This window comes from Coturnix japonica, chromosome 2 (assembly GCF_054131305.1).
Source record: "Coturnix japonica strain WE chromosome 2, WE-NBRP24, whole genome shotgun sequence".
Lineage (NCBI taxonomy): Eukaryota > Metazoa > Chordata > Aves > Galliformes > Phasianidae > Coturnix > Coturnix japonica.
This window is the reverse complement of record NC_140664.1, coordinates 105,100,233-105,115,247: the sequence shown is the minus strand read 5'-3', so window position 1 is coordinate 105,115,247 and position 15,015 is coordinate 105,100,233. Positions and strand designations below refer to the sequence as shown.

Sequence of the window (15,015 nt, the reverse complement as noted above, 5' to 3'; positions counted from 1 at the left end):
CAACGAGCTCCGTAACTCGGTGTGTCCGCGCATCTCACGGGACCCCTCCATCCTTCGAGGGGGCAAAATGGCGGAGAGCACCTTCTCCCTCAGCGCCCCCCACACTCCGAGCGCGGCAAGGGGGCGCGCGAGCCCCCGGCGGCTCCACCAGGGGGCGGGCCGGGGCGGGGCGGGGCGGGCCGGGGGGGGCCGAGGCTGCCGCCGCCGCTGCCGGCTACACTGGTGGGGCGGCGGCGGGAGCGGGCGGCCGCGGAGGTAACGGGGGGCCGGCGGATCGGAGCGGCTCGCGTCCTGCCCCGGGGGGGAACGGAGCGGAGCGGGGCGCGGTGCGGCGCCGCGCGTCCTGGGCGCCGTGGGAAGTTGGCTGCGGGCGCTCGGCTCTGCGTGCCCCGCTGGCGGCTGTAAGTCAGAGCGAGCGCCGCGCTGCTCCGCTCCGCCCGTCCGCCCGCAGACAAAAGCGCGGCCGGAGCGTCCTCGGTGCGGGAACGTGGAGCCGGGAGTGGGAAGCGCCGAACTGCGCTCGGGACTCTGACGGGGCAGAGCGTGGGGCGGAATAGCGCTGTGCCGCTCAGTACCTCTGTGCTGCTCAATATCAATGTGCCGCTCGTGTCCGCCGCCGGTACCGCGGCACGAGCGGGGAGTTATTTCGGTGGGAAGACACTTGGTTTGTTCAGAACCGGTTCCGTCTCGGTAGCGTTCGCTGCGAAAGTGACTGGAGCGACAGGGGAGCATCCCGAGGTGCGCCAAGCAGCCCGCTGCTACATCTGTCCTGGGGCCGAGGGGGCGGGTGCCGGTGTGTGCGGGGCCGGTGTGTGCGGGGCCGGTGTGTGCGGGGCCGGTGCTGCATCGCTGCGGGCTTGGGGTCTGCGGCGGAGTTGCGCTGATTTGCTTGTCGGTGAGGTTCGGCCTTTGGCTGAGGTGTGCTTCGGTGCTTTTTAGCAAGGTACCCGCGGAACGTGAAGTGCACGGAGCCAACTTGGCTGCGGCGCGTGTGATGCTGAAAGCACTTTCCCTTGGCGCTTTGAAGAGAGACAGAAATAACAGTCCAGATCTTGAGAAGAAAATATTTAGAGGCGCGACGCAAAATGCTGCTGTTTGAACGGTGCCCGCCAGGGTCGAGGGAAATCCAGAAGAAAGAAAAAGTTGCTCGTAAAAGTGCGGCGTTTCTCGTTTTCTCTTAACGAGAATGCTGGTTTTGATTTAAAATATTGATTAAATCTGTTCAGTGTGAAGCAAGCCCTGGGTGAGAGCTTGATGTGTCAGCATCTGTTTGCATCTGATTTTAACGATCAGAGGAGGTTGATGCTCTGCCTGTGTAGGTGAGGTAGCACAGAAGTAGGTTTTGCTGAATGAAGGGCTGCGGGAAAGGTCTCTGTTAGGATGTTAGTTCAGAGAGAGCAATTGCCCAATATATAGCCTGCCTCAGTCCTGGCTGTCATTATTCTGTACTTGAGCGTGTTTGTGAGCAGTGCAGCCTCCAGCTGCAGAGCAGATGCTGTGTTTTGGGGCACTGTGTCCTGTCGGTTCCCTCCTGTGCCTTCTTGCAGAGCTGAGGCCTTGTGGCCCACTGTCAGGCTGGTTTGCCCTAACAGCAGCGTGAGAAAGCATCTCCATCCCACCTTAAAACCTGGTTCTTTGGAGATTAGTTGAATATTAGGAAAAACTTATTCTTAGAAAGAGTGGTGAGGCAGTGGCACAGGCTGCCCATGGAGGTTGTGGAGTCACCTTCTCTGGAGGTGTTGAAGAACCATGTGTATGTGGCATGGAAGGAGACATGAGCACTTAAAGGGCATGATGGTGGTGGACTGATGGTTGGACTAGATGATCTTAGAGATCTTGTGCAATGGTGAAGCTTCTGTGATGCCACCCACAGCTGCTTCACTGTGATGCCTTGGTATTCTGCTGAAGTAGCTTTATGTGTATCTCTGTAGTAAAAGGGATTTACTGTCACAAGAATGCTGTCCTGTGCTGTCCTGTTCCAGGACAGTAGAGCTCTCATGTGAGCAAGGTGTACTAGACTCAATATTTTCTCACATCTCCACATGTGTGTGGAATGAACTAATAAAGTATTCTGTCAAATTCCCTGTTATGAGTTACCCATGGATGTGCAGGGCAGGAGCCTAGGCCAGATCTGCCTGAAGGAGGTCATCAGCTTCACAGTTTTAAATGCATGGATATGGTGGGAAAAGTCCCTGCTGACTTCTGTGCATTCACACGTGTAAAACCAGAGTGACGAGGAGGTTCAATTGGTTTTGTGCTAAAACTTGTATTCCTTGCATGAAATACCAGTGTTTTCAAGCCAAAGATATAATTTTCCACTACTTTACACCCTAGGACATGACTCTCCAGCATTCATTACTGGCAATGCTTTAAAAAGCTGCTGCTTCTCTGTGGGGTGCAGAACAAAGTCAGGCTGGTGTTCATTTGCCAGCAGTTGTGGGGTACTTTTGTCATGGTGGAAGCTTCTTCTAATGCTGCTCAGCCAGCAGCTACTTGCATAGAACATTACTATGTTTGTGCTTGTTCAGTAACCTGTTGGCTAACTGGTGTCCTGTGGCACTGAATCTCCTGAGTTACCTGCTTTGTATCTGTTGTCTCTCAATATCACTGATGCTCTACTTGTTTATATATTAGTGACAACAGTTACTGAAATACCCTGATACAGCTTAGCTAATCTTAATTATAATATTAACGGGGTTTATTACAAATGTATATTTTAAGTACAAACTAATGTTAAAGCTTAGGCAAAACGTATGAAAGAAGTAATGTCAAGTTTTGCTTCTTTGTGGGTTGTGTGTTCCAATTAAATATTCAATGCCATAGGAGATGGCCTTTATGTGTCCCAAGGTAGTGATGAGATGACAGTTAAATCTTATTTCCCTCCTTCAAAGCAACGTGCAATATGCCACTTGCTACCATAGTGGGAAAACTTGAAGTGTTCAAGAGTCATTTGACTTTTTCTTCTCTGTAATCTACAGTTTAGTTCATATTCATGGAAATATGTTGGAAAATGCTGGATGTGAAGGAGGTACATGAGAAAGGCCTGTGCTGGAAAAAGTGATCATGTAAAAAAGAAAACGTAGAGCATGTATAGAATGTATTCCTTTACCTACAAGGAGTACACTCTTTAGGAGCTGCTTATATTAGTGAAGGCAAAAATACTTCACTTTTATTATATATTTATTTATTTTGCTAAAGTAATACTTTGGGGATATTGAGTATATCTTTTACATCAGCCTAATCTTTCTTTGCTGTTCTGTCTTCTCGTGTGCTGATGCAGTGAGATGGTTGTTGTCACCTTTAATTAGTCATACATGTTTTTGTATACAAATACAGAAAGATATATGCAAAAAACTAATTGTATTCACGACAAACTTGTGAGGCAACAGGCCTTCTTATTCCTCGTGTCTAATTTATGACTTTTCTGCAGTTCTGACCTTCTCAGATCAAAATTAAAATAATTTAGATGTAATTAAAGCGTGCCAGTATAAATGAACTTACTGATGAAATGCATGTGACCTCATTCAGTTTTCCTTTTCACTACATTTTTTGGACTACCTTTGTTTTTAATACAGTGTACAAGCTGTTGCTGATTAGCGTGGCACTCTGGGGGTGGTCTTTGTAAGCTAAATGGGGAGGGTAGGGTAGAGGGGAAAGAAGAATTACCTGGGGAAGTTCTAGCTTGAAAGCTTTGAACATGAGTGGGTTTTGTCCCTCTCACTGGACCATCAGTGGCAGCACCTTTCTGGGTGCTGTGCAGGACACCCAGCCTACACCAGGCATGGTGTGGCTGCAGGGGCATTTCTTGACAGAGTTTCTAGGTTCCCTCTTGCTTCCAGTACTGTGGATCTCTCTGGGTTGGTGACCTGGGCTGGGGACAGGTCAGCTGCATCACAGGTCTGGGAACATGTGCATTTCCCACACTACAGCAGGTTAGTGGAAGATGTACTATGCTACCACTGTCACAGAATCACAGAATTGTAGGGGTTGGAAGGGACCTCTAGAGATCATCAAGTCCAACCCCCCTGCCAAAGCAGGCTCCCTACACCACGTCACACAGGTAGGCGTCCAGGCGGGTCTTAAATATCTCCAGAGAAGGAGACTCCACCACCTCCCTGGGCAGCCTGTTCCAGTGCTTCGTCACCCTCAACGTAAAGAAGTTCTTGCACACATTCGTGTGGAACTTCCTATGCTGAAGTTTCATCCCATTACCCCTAGTCCTGTCCCCACTCACTACTGAAAAGAGACCAGCCTCGCCACTATGGCCCCCACACCTCAGGTATTTATAAACCTGGATCAAAGCCGCTGTCAAACAGCTCTGCTGTCCTTGCTGTTGCTTTTCTGTCAGGGATGCAGAATATTACAGTCTCTCATGCCTGTTATTGGTAGTAAGTTGGTGAAAGCTTACTTTGGATGTGTCTGCATTATGCAGAGCTCCTGCCCTGTAGTCACAAACAAATAGAGCTGTGTGTGTAAATATTCTCCTACATATATTTCTCTATGCTAGAACGTACTTAATGCTGTTGGATGGAACTTACGCAGCTGCTACGGTACTTGCACAACGTAGGCTGCTGAAGATCCAAGGCTCAAGTGCTTGGTGGTGGTCAGGATTCTGATGATTTTAGCTCTTATCTGGGCAGATATGAAAAGGTTGCTCCCTGCGGCAGCAATATGTACCATAGTAATAGAAGACAAGCTTTAAATAAATGATAAATTGAATCTTTATTAAACCCATTCTTCCATATGGGGAGCATCTTCTGGCTGTGCAGAAAGCTGCCTTCCTTGGATCTGAATGAAATCTGGTGCATCCCTTGTAAGAGCACTCTTTGTGCTGCCAGGCACAATTTGCGTGGCAAACTGCAGTCCAGTCCAGGTAACACTGTCTTCCTTTCCCACATCTCCTTGCTTTCAAATCTGTTTCAACTTATGTCCGGCTTGTCTGTGGATACCTTGGATTCAGTGCTGCCAAATGAGTGGTGTACACTTGCTTGTATCATCATCCCATCTCAAAATAATAATGTTAAGAAGTGTTCCTCTGTAAGTGGGCGCACGTTCTCCTATGGCACTGCTACACGTAAATACATTAACATTAAATTCTATTCAGAAATCTTATTTCTTGGTAATAACTAATAATAAAGTTCTGCCTTTCAAAGCTTTCTATCTGGAGTTCAAAGAAAAGTCAAAGGAAGTTACAGATCATATGTTTTTTATTTTTTTTCTTGGGGTCAACTGCAGGAAGTTGTATACATTCTAAACCACATTCAGTTTTCTTGAAGTGCAGATATTGCTTTGTTCAGTCACCATAAAAAAATACATAAAAAATGCTATTCCACAGTGATCTGTGATTAGAGGATCGGAGGTGCTGCTCAGGAAGCAATGCTTTCTCCTGTTTAATGCTCTGTGTTGTTCCTGTGAGGTAGATCCCAGAAGGACGTACTCTGGGATGAGAAGGTATGGCAGCAGGTGACTCATAGGGCGATGCAGTCTGATCAGAGTGAAGTATGTGAAAGGCTATGTGGCATATTTCCACAAATAGTTAAATAATTCTAACTTAGAGCAGCCACTTTGTTTCAGCTATCAGTAATGTTAATATTTCAATTAAAATATTTCCCTTTCAAGAAAGAAAAACTTACTGGAAAAAAGAAGAGATCAGTTTTCAGGTTTACTGTATCTTCAGATTGGGCCTTATCCTTTCTCAGGCCAAGTTTTGGCTGATGTCAGTAGCTGTAAGGTCACATTCCATTTCTTTCTAAGCTTTTCACAGAGAATATCTGCTGCAGCATTAGCTTCTTGTTTCTATTGTAGTGGTGCCCAAGGGATATTTGGTAATCACATTTTTATTTTTTAAATCTTTACTTTTATGAAGGGGAAGCATAAAAATGAGAGAATACTGTGATGCAACAGGGTGTTGAGTAGGAATCATCAGTGCTCTTGCAGTGGAGCCTAGTACATGCTGAGTTGTTCTTACCTGAAGGCATCAGCCATTCCTTGTGATGTGGCTCTTCTGGGCATAGTGCTGTATTGGCCCCAGCATAACAAAAGGTAGGGGTGAACAGAAGAGAGCCCAAAGGAGGGCTGCCCATGCAACTGGTTTCTTGAGCCTGTGACACACAAAAAGCTGTGGGACCCAATGCAATGCAATGGAAAGTACAACGGTGACAACAGGGCAGCAAAATTCTCAAGCAACAGTTTACTCAAATGTGACAGCAGGAGATGCAAAAATAAAGGAAAGAAGCTGCTTACCTTCAGAAGGCCCCACATCCTCAGGAATCTTCAGCAAGATACTCTTGCTTCCACTACTAACCCTTAAATGAGGTCTGGGAAGGGATGGCTCCTCACTCCATTTCTTCCGGTCGTTCAGGTGCATTGAATGCACCTGAGCTCCCCTGGATTGCCCCTGCCTTCTGTCTAGGTGCTTAGTCACTCGTTCAAGCTGTGACTTAGCATTTCCACTACACCTGGGTTACCTAGTCTGGAGAATGGAAGGTGTAAGTTGCCTGCAGTCTTCTGTATCTTAGCGGGCTGCAATCAAAAGGAGCGTGTTCAAATGCAGCCCTGTAGGGTAAGTGCTTCTACAGGGATCTGCTGCTACCAATGGTCTCCATCTTGCTGCTGGGCTGGGGGTATCTCTGAAAAAATAAAAGTAATGCTTTTCTGACAGTACGCTCAGCTGTGCTTTGTGTTCTTCAAAAGTGGCAAGGTGTGTATCGTGTTCTGGATTTGAAGCCTGTTGTGGTTTGGTGGAATAAAAATGCCTTTTTTTGGAATGGCTAATGGAGATCTCCAAATGATTGTTGACGTTCTTAGGCCTGATGGGAGGAGAGTATCCTCACTCTTCTCTTGTAAGGGCACTCTGTGGTATCGCGTTGGCCATTTGTTGTTTGTAACATCCATGCTTGAAAATAAGCCAGGCTGTTTTTCTGAAACTGTCTTTTCCTCAGAGGTTACGATGATCTCACTGGAAATGCCTGCAGCTTTGGCCCTAAGAGTGCAGTGTTTCCTGCACTCAGGATGACCAAATAATGTATGCTTTGTGAATGGTAATTCATTTAGTGTTGGTCTTTCAAGCAGTGTCTCACTCTGAATATGGAATAACACAAGCTGTGTACATTGGGGCCTGTGTGTTGGAATGAGAAGATTTACCAGTGGAGAACAAGTTAATTTGTCATCCTGTGTCTGTGCAAACTTGCTTACAGGTGGGAGGAGGAAGGAGGAGTTAATCCCCAGCTAAATGCTGGTGCCTCCAAAGACAACTTATGGTTTTTGGTGTTTTTTTGTGTTTTTTTTTTTTTTTTCATTAATGACGATGCTTTTTCCAGTACCTGAGGTAAAGGTGGTTACTGTGATGTAGACTCAGAAGTTAAGAGCGTTTCAGAAAGGCTGCCAGAGATGGAATAAGCAGTCTGCGGTAGTCTAAGTAGATAACATCAGTCTCAGCTGCTGTGCATTCCCTGCGGGCTAGACTGCATGGCCTTTCTGCTGAGGTACTGTGGGCTTATGTAAAGCTGGAGGGACTGCTGTTGGCTTGTGCAGGGGCATGGGCCTCAGCAGCTTCTGTCTTAGCAGTATGCATTTTCTAGCATGGAGGTTTTCAACCCTAAGACAAACTCCCAAAAGAACTGGAGGATGACTTAGTAATTGAGTAATATAAGCAGTTTTAATTCCCTTTTAGCATCTCTGTGCGTTTGAATCATACTTAGGATGTGTTTTCCAGCATTGTACACATTTAAAAGAGTCAGGCGTTTTCCTCTCTTTTAAGCTAAATGCTGAAAGATGTTAAGCTATTGTCAATGGAATCTTAAGAAGAAGGCCAAAAATCACTGGGTCCAGATTAGAAACATGGGAGCACCATTGTTAGTTCTAGTGGAGTTGAAGTACAGAAATTGCCTTGCTGCTAGAGCAGTTCTTGGGTGTTCTGCTTTGGATTTTACAGGCCAGGTAACTGGTCAATCTTGTTGAATATATATCTTTGATTTCTCAATTAAAGAAGCCATTAGAGAAGTATTTACAAAGTAATATTATGAGTACTAAAGGCTGGACGGGGAGAGCACTTTATTAGTTCAGTTCTCATTGTTTTGTAGTGCTGCTGCTGTGTAAGGGAAGTACCGTATTGTCTTCTCTGGCTATTTTCTGCATTTTTGCCTGGCCATGGACAGAGTTTTCCATTTTTTTTTTTTTTTCCCCTGAAGATTTTTATCTTTTTTTCCTTCTCCCCTTGATATTTTTCTTGTCCTGTTTTTCTTGCTGGGTAGAAGCAGGTTGACAGGAGTGGTGCCTTCTTGGATCTGAAGGATTGGTAGAAGCCACATAATTGAAAACACATCCATTTTTAAAAAGAGCTTAGAGTTTTGTTATGTTGATGGTTCAGCTGCTGAATGTTTCAGCTGTTTTCGCAGCTGGTTGTTTTCCTTTGTTTATTTGTTTTCAATTCCCCAAAACTTAAGTTGAGTAAACTGGGGGAAGTTGGTTACATGTGCTCAGTGTTACTGCGCTTCTGACCAGCCCTGCAACTCTTAAATGCTAACTGAGAGTTTTGGTGTGAATACCTGCTTTTTCCTTGTGTTGGGACTGAGAAGCGTGTTTGCATTGTGATCTCTTGGAGCATTCAGTGGGAGCAGGAGCCTGAGATGTCTATACCCAAAGACTTCAATGAAGCAAGACTGGTTTATGATTTATTGTTTGTTCATGCTGGAGCTAGTATTAGATGTTTCCTTATTTTTTCTGTGTATCAGTCATTGTTCTAGTGATGAGTATGTGGCATTATTCTTTCAAATCTATTTTTCACTGCTCGTTCCCATTTTCTTCCAGGATGTCGAACTGGCTTAGGTCTTTGAAAACTACCCCACTGTCAAGCTCCCTCTGAGTTGCTTCCAGTCCTCAGGAGTGAAGGTAGAATTAAGGGGGTAAGTTAAAAATCCACTCACGGAATCCAAAGAAATTAAGGATTGTAGTTAGTTCCTTTTCCTTTGCATGGCTGTCTCCAGTTCCTTTTTACCTTGGAGATGCTTGGTCCATGACAACAGGCTATCTGTAATAGAGAAGGGGAAATCTAAGGGTGGGAGTGACTCTGAAAATACGGTAAAAACTTAATGAATGGAGCACTTACTGGGAAAATACCAATGTAGACTATATCAGGTAAGCACTTTAAAAGTGAAAAGTGCCCCCCTGTTGGTTTGTTCTCCTTTTAACTGTTCTCTTTGAAAAAATCTAATTGGAATCACAGTTGAGCTACAGTGATAAAATATGTTTTTGATAGATAAAGTGGAAATAATACACGCTTCTCAATTGGGAATGTTGCTGGAAATGGTAGGTGCATGTAGAAATACAACACAAATTCCCGTTTCTTTTTTCATCCTAAGGGCAAAGTACCCTTGGTGCAAAGCCCATGGGACCTATATAGTCATTAGCAGATGGAGAGGAACATTAATCTTCTACCCAGAAACCTTCCCCAGCTCATAAAGGAGGGAGCATCTCTGTTGTGAGAATTGCTAGTAGTTGCATTAAATGTGTTTAAAATCACAGTGCCAGCCACTCTTGCTGCTCATTGTTGTGTTTGTTTGCTCTAAGTCTCTAGATTTCACTTTTTCTATCCATATGTTGTGGAATAGTGGCAGTATTTCTGCTTCTCAAGATGTGGGCACAAGCTTCTTCCAGCCCTTTTAAAATCTTCCTCTTGCCATAAGCAGTAGAGTACATTAAGATACTTAAAGTATGTTGTGGGTTTTTTTTTTTTTGTTTTTTTTTTGATAGCGGAAACGTATAATTTTTTCTGTGTCATTCAGTGTTTCTTATTTGGCAGCAAGCTAGGAGACAGTCATTGTTAATGAGGTATCTCAGCAGCACATTTTTATGGGAGTGTAGTTTAAGGTTAGGAGTATGTCCAGCATCCAAACTGCCTAGTGAGTATTCTGTGTTTGGAAACAAATGCCAGCTGGCAGTGGTTGAGGAGTGCATGCTTATTCTGCTCATGATAGCCAAAACATGCTCCTCGCTGTGTGCTTTTGGCAGCTTTACATTGGCAATATGTCTCAAATGCCACTTGCATGTCCTCCTTTCTTCCTCATAAGTGTGTCCCATAAGGCGTGATTTAGCCTAAATAAAAGTATGCCTCTGTTAGAGTCAGTAACATATGGAAAGAGACTGGTTCAAAAATCAGAGTCTTTCTGAAACACCTGTAGTACATTATTTCCACTGTGGAAATAAAAAGGTAATGATTGTGTCTTGCTATCCTCAGTAGCAAATTGGCCTTAAATTCCTGAAGATTAGATGATTGCTATGGCACTAATTTTTAGACAAACTGCGTGGAGGGGGAGGGAGAAAGCAATATATTTTCATGTGAATAGTGGGTGGAGTTTCACTCATAATGTAGCTGTGTATTGAGATTATTTGATGCCTTATCTAACCACGTATATGATTGAAATATTAATTACAATTTTAGGATCTGGGTACAATCATCTCACGTATTTCTAACTATTTCCTGATTCTATGAACTTGTTTTAAGTCAATGAATATCCCAAATATGTTACATTTTATTGACAAATACTTGATTGTATATGTGAGCAGCCTGACTTTTACAATTATAGCGAATGTGCTTTGCTGAAGTATTTGAAGCAGCTGGTGAGTTGTGGTACATGGGGTATGAGTTCTTAAGAAACTGAAGGTAAACAATTCCAGTCTACATTCCTGTGCTGTTTTTATCTCCAGCAGCAGTATAACAGGTAAACAAAAAACAAAACACACCCAACCCTCCCCTCAAAAAATTTAACAATGAAGCTTTTCAATCGAGTACCCCAACAAGTGCATTTAAAGTCAGATCCACCCTAGGGTAAGTAACTGGTGTCTAGAAATTGAACTTAAATACATAAATATTTCTAAATCCCAAATTGCTTTTTCTTTGAGATGATTTTACACCTCCTTTGTTTGCAGTGGATGTTGATATTTGGCGGTATGGTAGTTCTCAGGCAATTGAAATACCTTTCTCCTCTACTAAAGCAATGAACTTCTGTTAAGATCTGATCAGGCACGGAAGTTTAAAAGTCAGTTACACTTCTTTGAAGTCCCTTAGGAAGGAACTGACGCCTTGTCCAAATCACGAGCCTTCTCAACACTGGGATCACACAGTCACTGAGGAGGGAAAAGAGCAATCTCTGTCAGGAAAAATGCTAGTTTTGTGGGCACTGTGCTCCTGCATTTCTGTTGAAGCTTGCTTTCAGGGACAGATTAGATGATCTAGTTGCCTGTTCTCCTGACAGAGTAAAAACCAGTCTGCATTTCCCAGTCAGGAGTAGGAGAGTGAAATAAGAAGGAAGGCCTTACTGTGATCCCTACCTCAAACTCATGCGCTTGCCTAAGCAGCCTGATACCTCTATCACTTTATTTTCTCTGGCAAGAAGTTGCTTTCAACAGCTGCTCCAGATGGGTACAGGTCTCCTTGTAAATTCTGTGCTGTACCTGTCAGCTCACGATTTTTTGGATATTCAAAGAGATGGGCACTGATGTTCAGGTAATTGCTTGTCCCACAGTGATTTTGAGAATCAAGTCTTGCTGGGAGTTGAGTTGAAATAATACTGTTGCACGCTGCTGATTCATGCTGTAAAAAATACCTGGGGTATGACATGCAAAAAAAAAAAAAAAGTATTTTGGAAAGTAGGTTGCAAAGCTAAATCCTCAGAAGTTACGAAACATCAGATCTATGTTATTTTCTTCAAGCCTATAACTGGTGCAGGAAGATAGGTCTTGCAACCGTAATTTCATCATATCCTTCCAACTGGGCACCTGAGTGAGATAATAATTATACTGCAGGGGGAAAAAAGTGTCATGGTTGCAGTATGTCGTAAATAGCATGTTAGTATCCGTGTCTGAGGAAAAACAAGTTTTGTAGGAGGCTGATCATATAAGTTGATGTTGAGGTATTTGTGTAGGGGATGAACACAATTGGTTTAACAGAATTTAAATTCCACTTTGGCTTACACATTTGCATTATGTAAACTTAATAGAGAATCAGATCTGCAGTAAGTGACTGTGTAATGTTATTGATTTGAGTGAAGTTTTTCCCACTTAGGCTAGTGTTGAATTCTACCTCTAGTCAAAAAGTTTTATGAAAGTTCTACCAATGCATTTCTGTTTCAGAACAGCTTTGGGGGCTTGCCAGCAGTGTTATTTCTTCTGCATTATAGGAGCAGCTCTAGTTACATGCCAAAGTAATATGGTCTTATTTTTAAACTGAAAAATAAATGAGACCTATGTAGAAATGGAAACTTGTTGAATGCCAGATTCTGACCACACTATTCCCATTGGAAAGAACCAGTAGGACCGCTTGTGCAATCTTCTATCTTACAGCATTAAGAGGTTCAGAATGTGGGAAACACTGGAAAAAATGAGCACAAGAAAAGAAAGAAACTTGCCAATGTCCATGTCCTTTCAAATGAGTTCTTATGGAGTAATTGCTGAGATACATTTTATTTAGATATCAAATTTAATGAGTCTTGTTAGAGCCAGCCAGTCTGCAGTTAATAAGTGGTACTCTGTGGAAAAAAGGCAGAAAAAAAGTTTGGATACTTAAAAAAACAACAGTGTGATTATGTTATGAATATATAAAAAACAAAACAAAAAACAGCTCACCTTTGGCCTGTTTTCCTAAAACAGTGAGGCTCTTGAGTTTGAAGGTTCTGTCTGTCAGGCTTCTTCCCTTCTCATTTTCCTTGATGTTGAAACTCTTTGTTAAATCTAAGCAGGATTTTAAAAAGTTAGTTGTAGTAACGTTGGAGGCAAAATAGAGGGAGAAGTGTGAGGATGAGAAATACAGTGCTAAGTGTACCTTCTTCAGATGCTAACCCAATTAAAAATAAAAGTTTCAGATACTTCGCCATCGTCAGTGTACAAGCATATTCATTAAGGACTTTGATGGGAGACCCTAGTGACTTCAGGCAGTCGCTGAGTTTCAGTTTATGTGAATCGGGTATCGTCATTCCACCATAAATGGAAAGCAGATATTTGCATTATTAATCCCAAAGACTTCCTGAGTAGATCTCGCCTTGAGTCTCAACTTGGTCTTGTGTTGGAGTCTTCAGGGCAGTTAGAGGGATTAGTGTAACTGAACTGAGCTTTACAAGTGTGTGAGTGATAATAAAAGAGATGGCAGTTGCTGTTGTATCATTTTAGACGTATATTCAGCCAGGTAGTATTAGATTAGAAAAAAGCCTGGTGAAGCCCAAAATGCTCACTAGTTTGTTCAGTTTGATATCCCATCAGGCATCTGTAGTTTGCTAACCTGTAGCTTAACGATAGTGTATTGCCTTGCACAGTTCCTCTTGCATTTGACATTAAATTGTTTTGTAGACTGGTATAGCTGGGTGCTTTTAACACTCCTGACAAACAGGTTTTTATCAGCATTTCTCAGTGATGATTCATGAGCAGCTTTATTAGCAGCTCCTCTGCTAGGGAATGTGTAGTACTTGAGGCCCAATTTACTAATTCATAGGCTTGCAACATAGATGCTGTTCTGGTGTACTGCCCTTCCAAACCTGTTGTCAGTAGCAAACTGTTGATCAGGGGTTAAAAGCCTTTCGCCAGCTTTGTTGTATATGGAACTAAAGCTCTTGCATGAGGAAGTGAATGAGTCTTGAGCAGAGCTTAGTTCTTTTTAATCTGGGAGGTGGAAATGATGAATTTACATGCTGTGCTAGTATCCTATTAGCTTAGATGGTAAACTTTATTGGGTGGGCCTCCAGCTTTTTAGGTTTATGCTGCTTTGGGGGCTGGAGTTGCAGTACTTGCTTCCACTTATAATTGTCTATCTCTACTGCTATTTCAATTCCTAAGATGGATCTTCACCTTGTACTTAAAATGAATTAATAGTCTTCTGTAGGCCATGGTCAGGTGTAGGAAACTTCACAGTAGACAAAGATGGAACACGCCACAAATTGAATTTCCTCCTTCTGAAGCCTAAAATGATCCTGTCTTTACAGTTATTGAAAGATGACAAAGATTAAGGGTTTAAAAAGGTAGACACAAAGCTCCCCTGACTGTATATGGTGCATAACTCCTATCTGAATCTTTACAAATATCCTTAATAATTTACTTTGTGTATGTGGTAGGTGTTTAAGGAGGTGCCAGAGAAGCTACTTGTTTCTGCTCAAGTCTGTAATTATAAATACACTGACTTTTGTATGAGAAACATCAGACAATAAGTCTTGGTGATGGTTAAGTTAATTCACTTTTAGAAGTTCAATAATTCATCTATGAAGTGTCAGCAGCTGGCTCTTGTTAATGGTAAGCCTTTCATTTCTGTTAAATCAATTGTGAATAATAGAATCCTTCAGAGAAAAATGATGAGGTAAGAATTGATTTCCAAATTGGGTGCCTGATATTGGAGCATTAATAAAATCTGGAGCAAGCAGGCAACTAGTACCTAGTACACTCTGATCACCTAAGTAGTAATCAGAGAAAATCAATGGTTTTTGTGTATGGTGCTAGATCTGTTAGCGTTCCATCTGTCACCATTCATCATTGTGTCTATAATTTTATTTTATAATTGTTTTGATTTTTTTTCTTTTTCTTTTTTTTTTTCCTTAATAGTATGCATTGAATCAAGCACTTACTGTCAAGCTGCTGTGAAAAGGAAGTGGCTTTGTCATATCCGCTACTATTTGCTCCCTGTCTGTTATTATTCAGGGATATATTCATGGCTTTTAATAGTGATGGTCAAAGTAGTGTTTACGTTTTAATAAATTTAATTTTTTAGGGGGGTTTGTAGTACTTTGTGTAGAATCCTCCATTATAATCTCTCTCTAAGTTGTAGATATCATATTCATAACACTCTTAATATGTCTTCCTCTGCAAAATCAGTGGGAGATTTGATGGTAGAACATCCGACCGAGGCATAGTAGGCCATAGGTGTTTGTGTATGGGATGCCTGTACGACTTCTACCTTCAGCCTTCATGTCAGTGAACGTTACAGAAGTGTGTATTAAATAACTCTTTGTTTTTTAATCTCTTACTGAAGTCTGGATTCAG

The 15,015-nt window shown here is 42.7% G+C and overlaps 1 protein-coding gene across 11 annotated transcripts in view; it reads left to right on the top strand.

Annotated features, from left to right (window-relative positions):
- Positions 1-216: 216 nt before the first annotated feature.
- Positions 217-15,015, top strand: part of RARB (retinoic acid receptor beta) — a 322,222-nt gene continuing 307,423 nt past the window's right edge. For 6 of the 11 annotated variants that reach the window (XM_085538374.1, XM_085538375.1, XM_015853904.3 and 3 more), the window contains exons 1-2: positions 217-255; positions 8,809-8,903. The gene's annotated coding sequence lies outside the window, so the exon portion shown is untranslated. Of the gene's footprint in view, positions 402-8,808; positions 8,904-15,015 lie in introns of all 11 variants that reach the window. The other 5 variants (XM_085538372.1, XM_085538368.1, XM_085538370.1 and 2 more) reach the window with 2 other exon arrangements.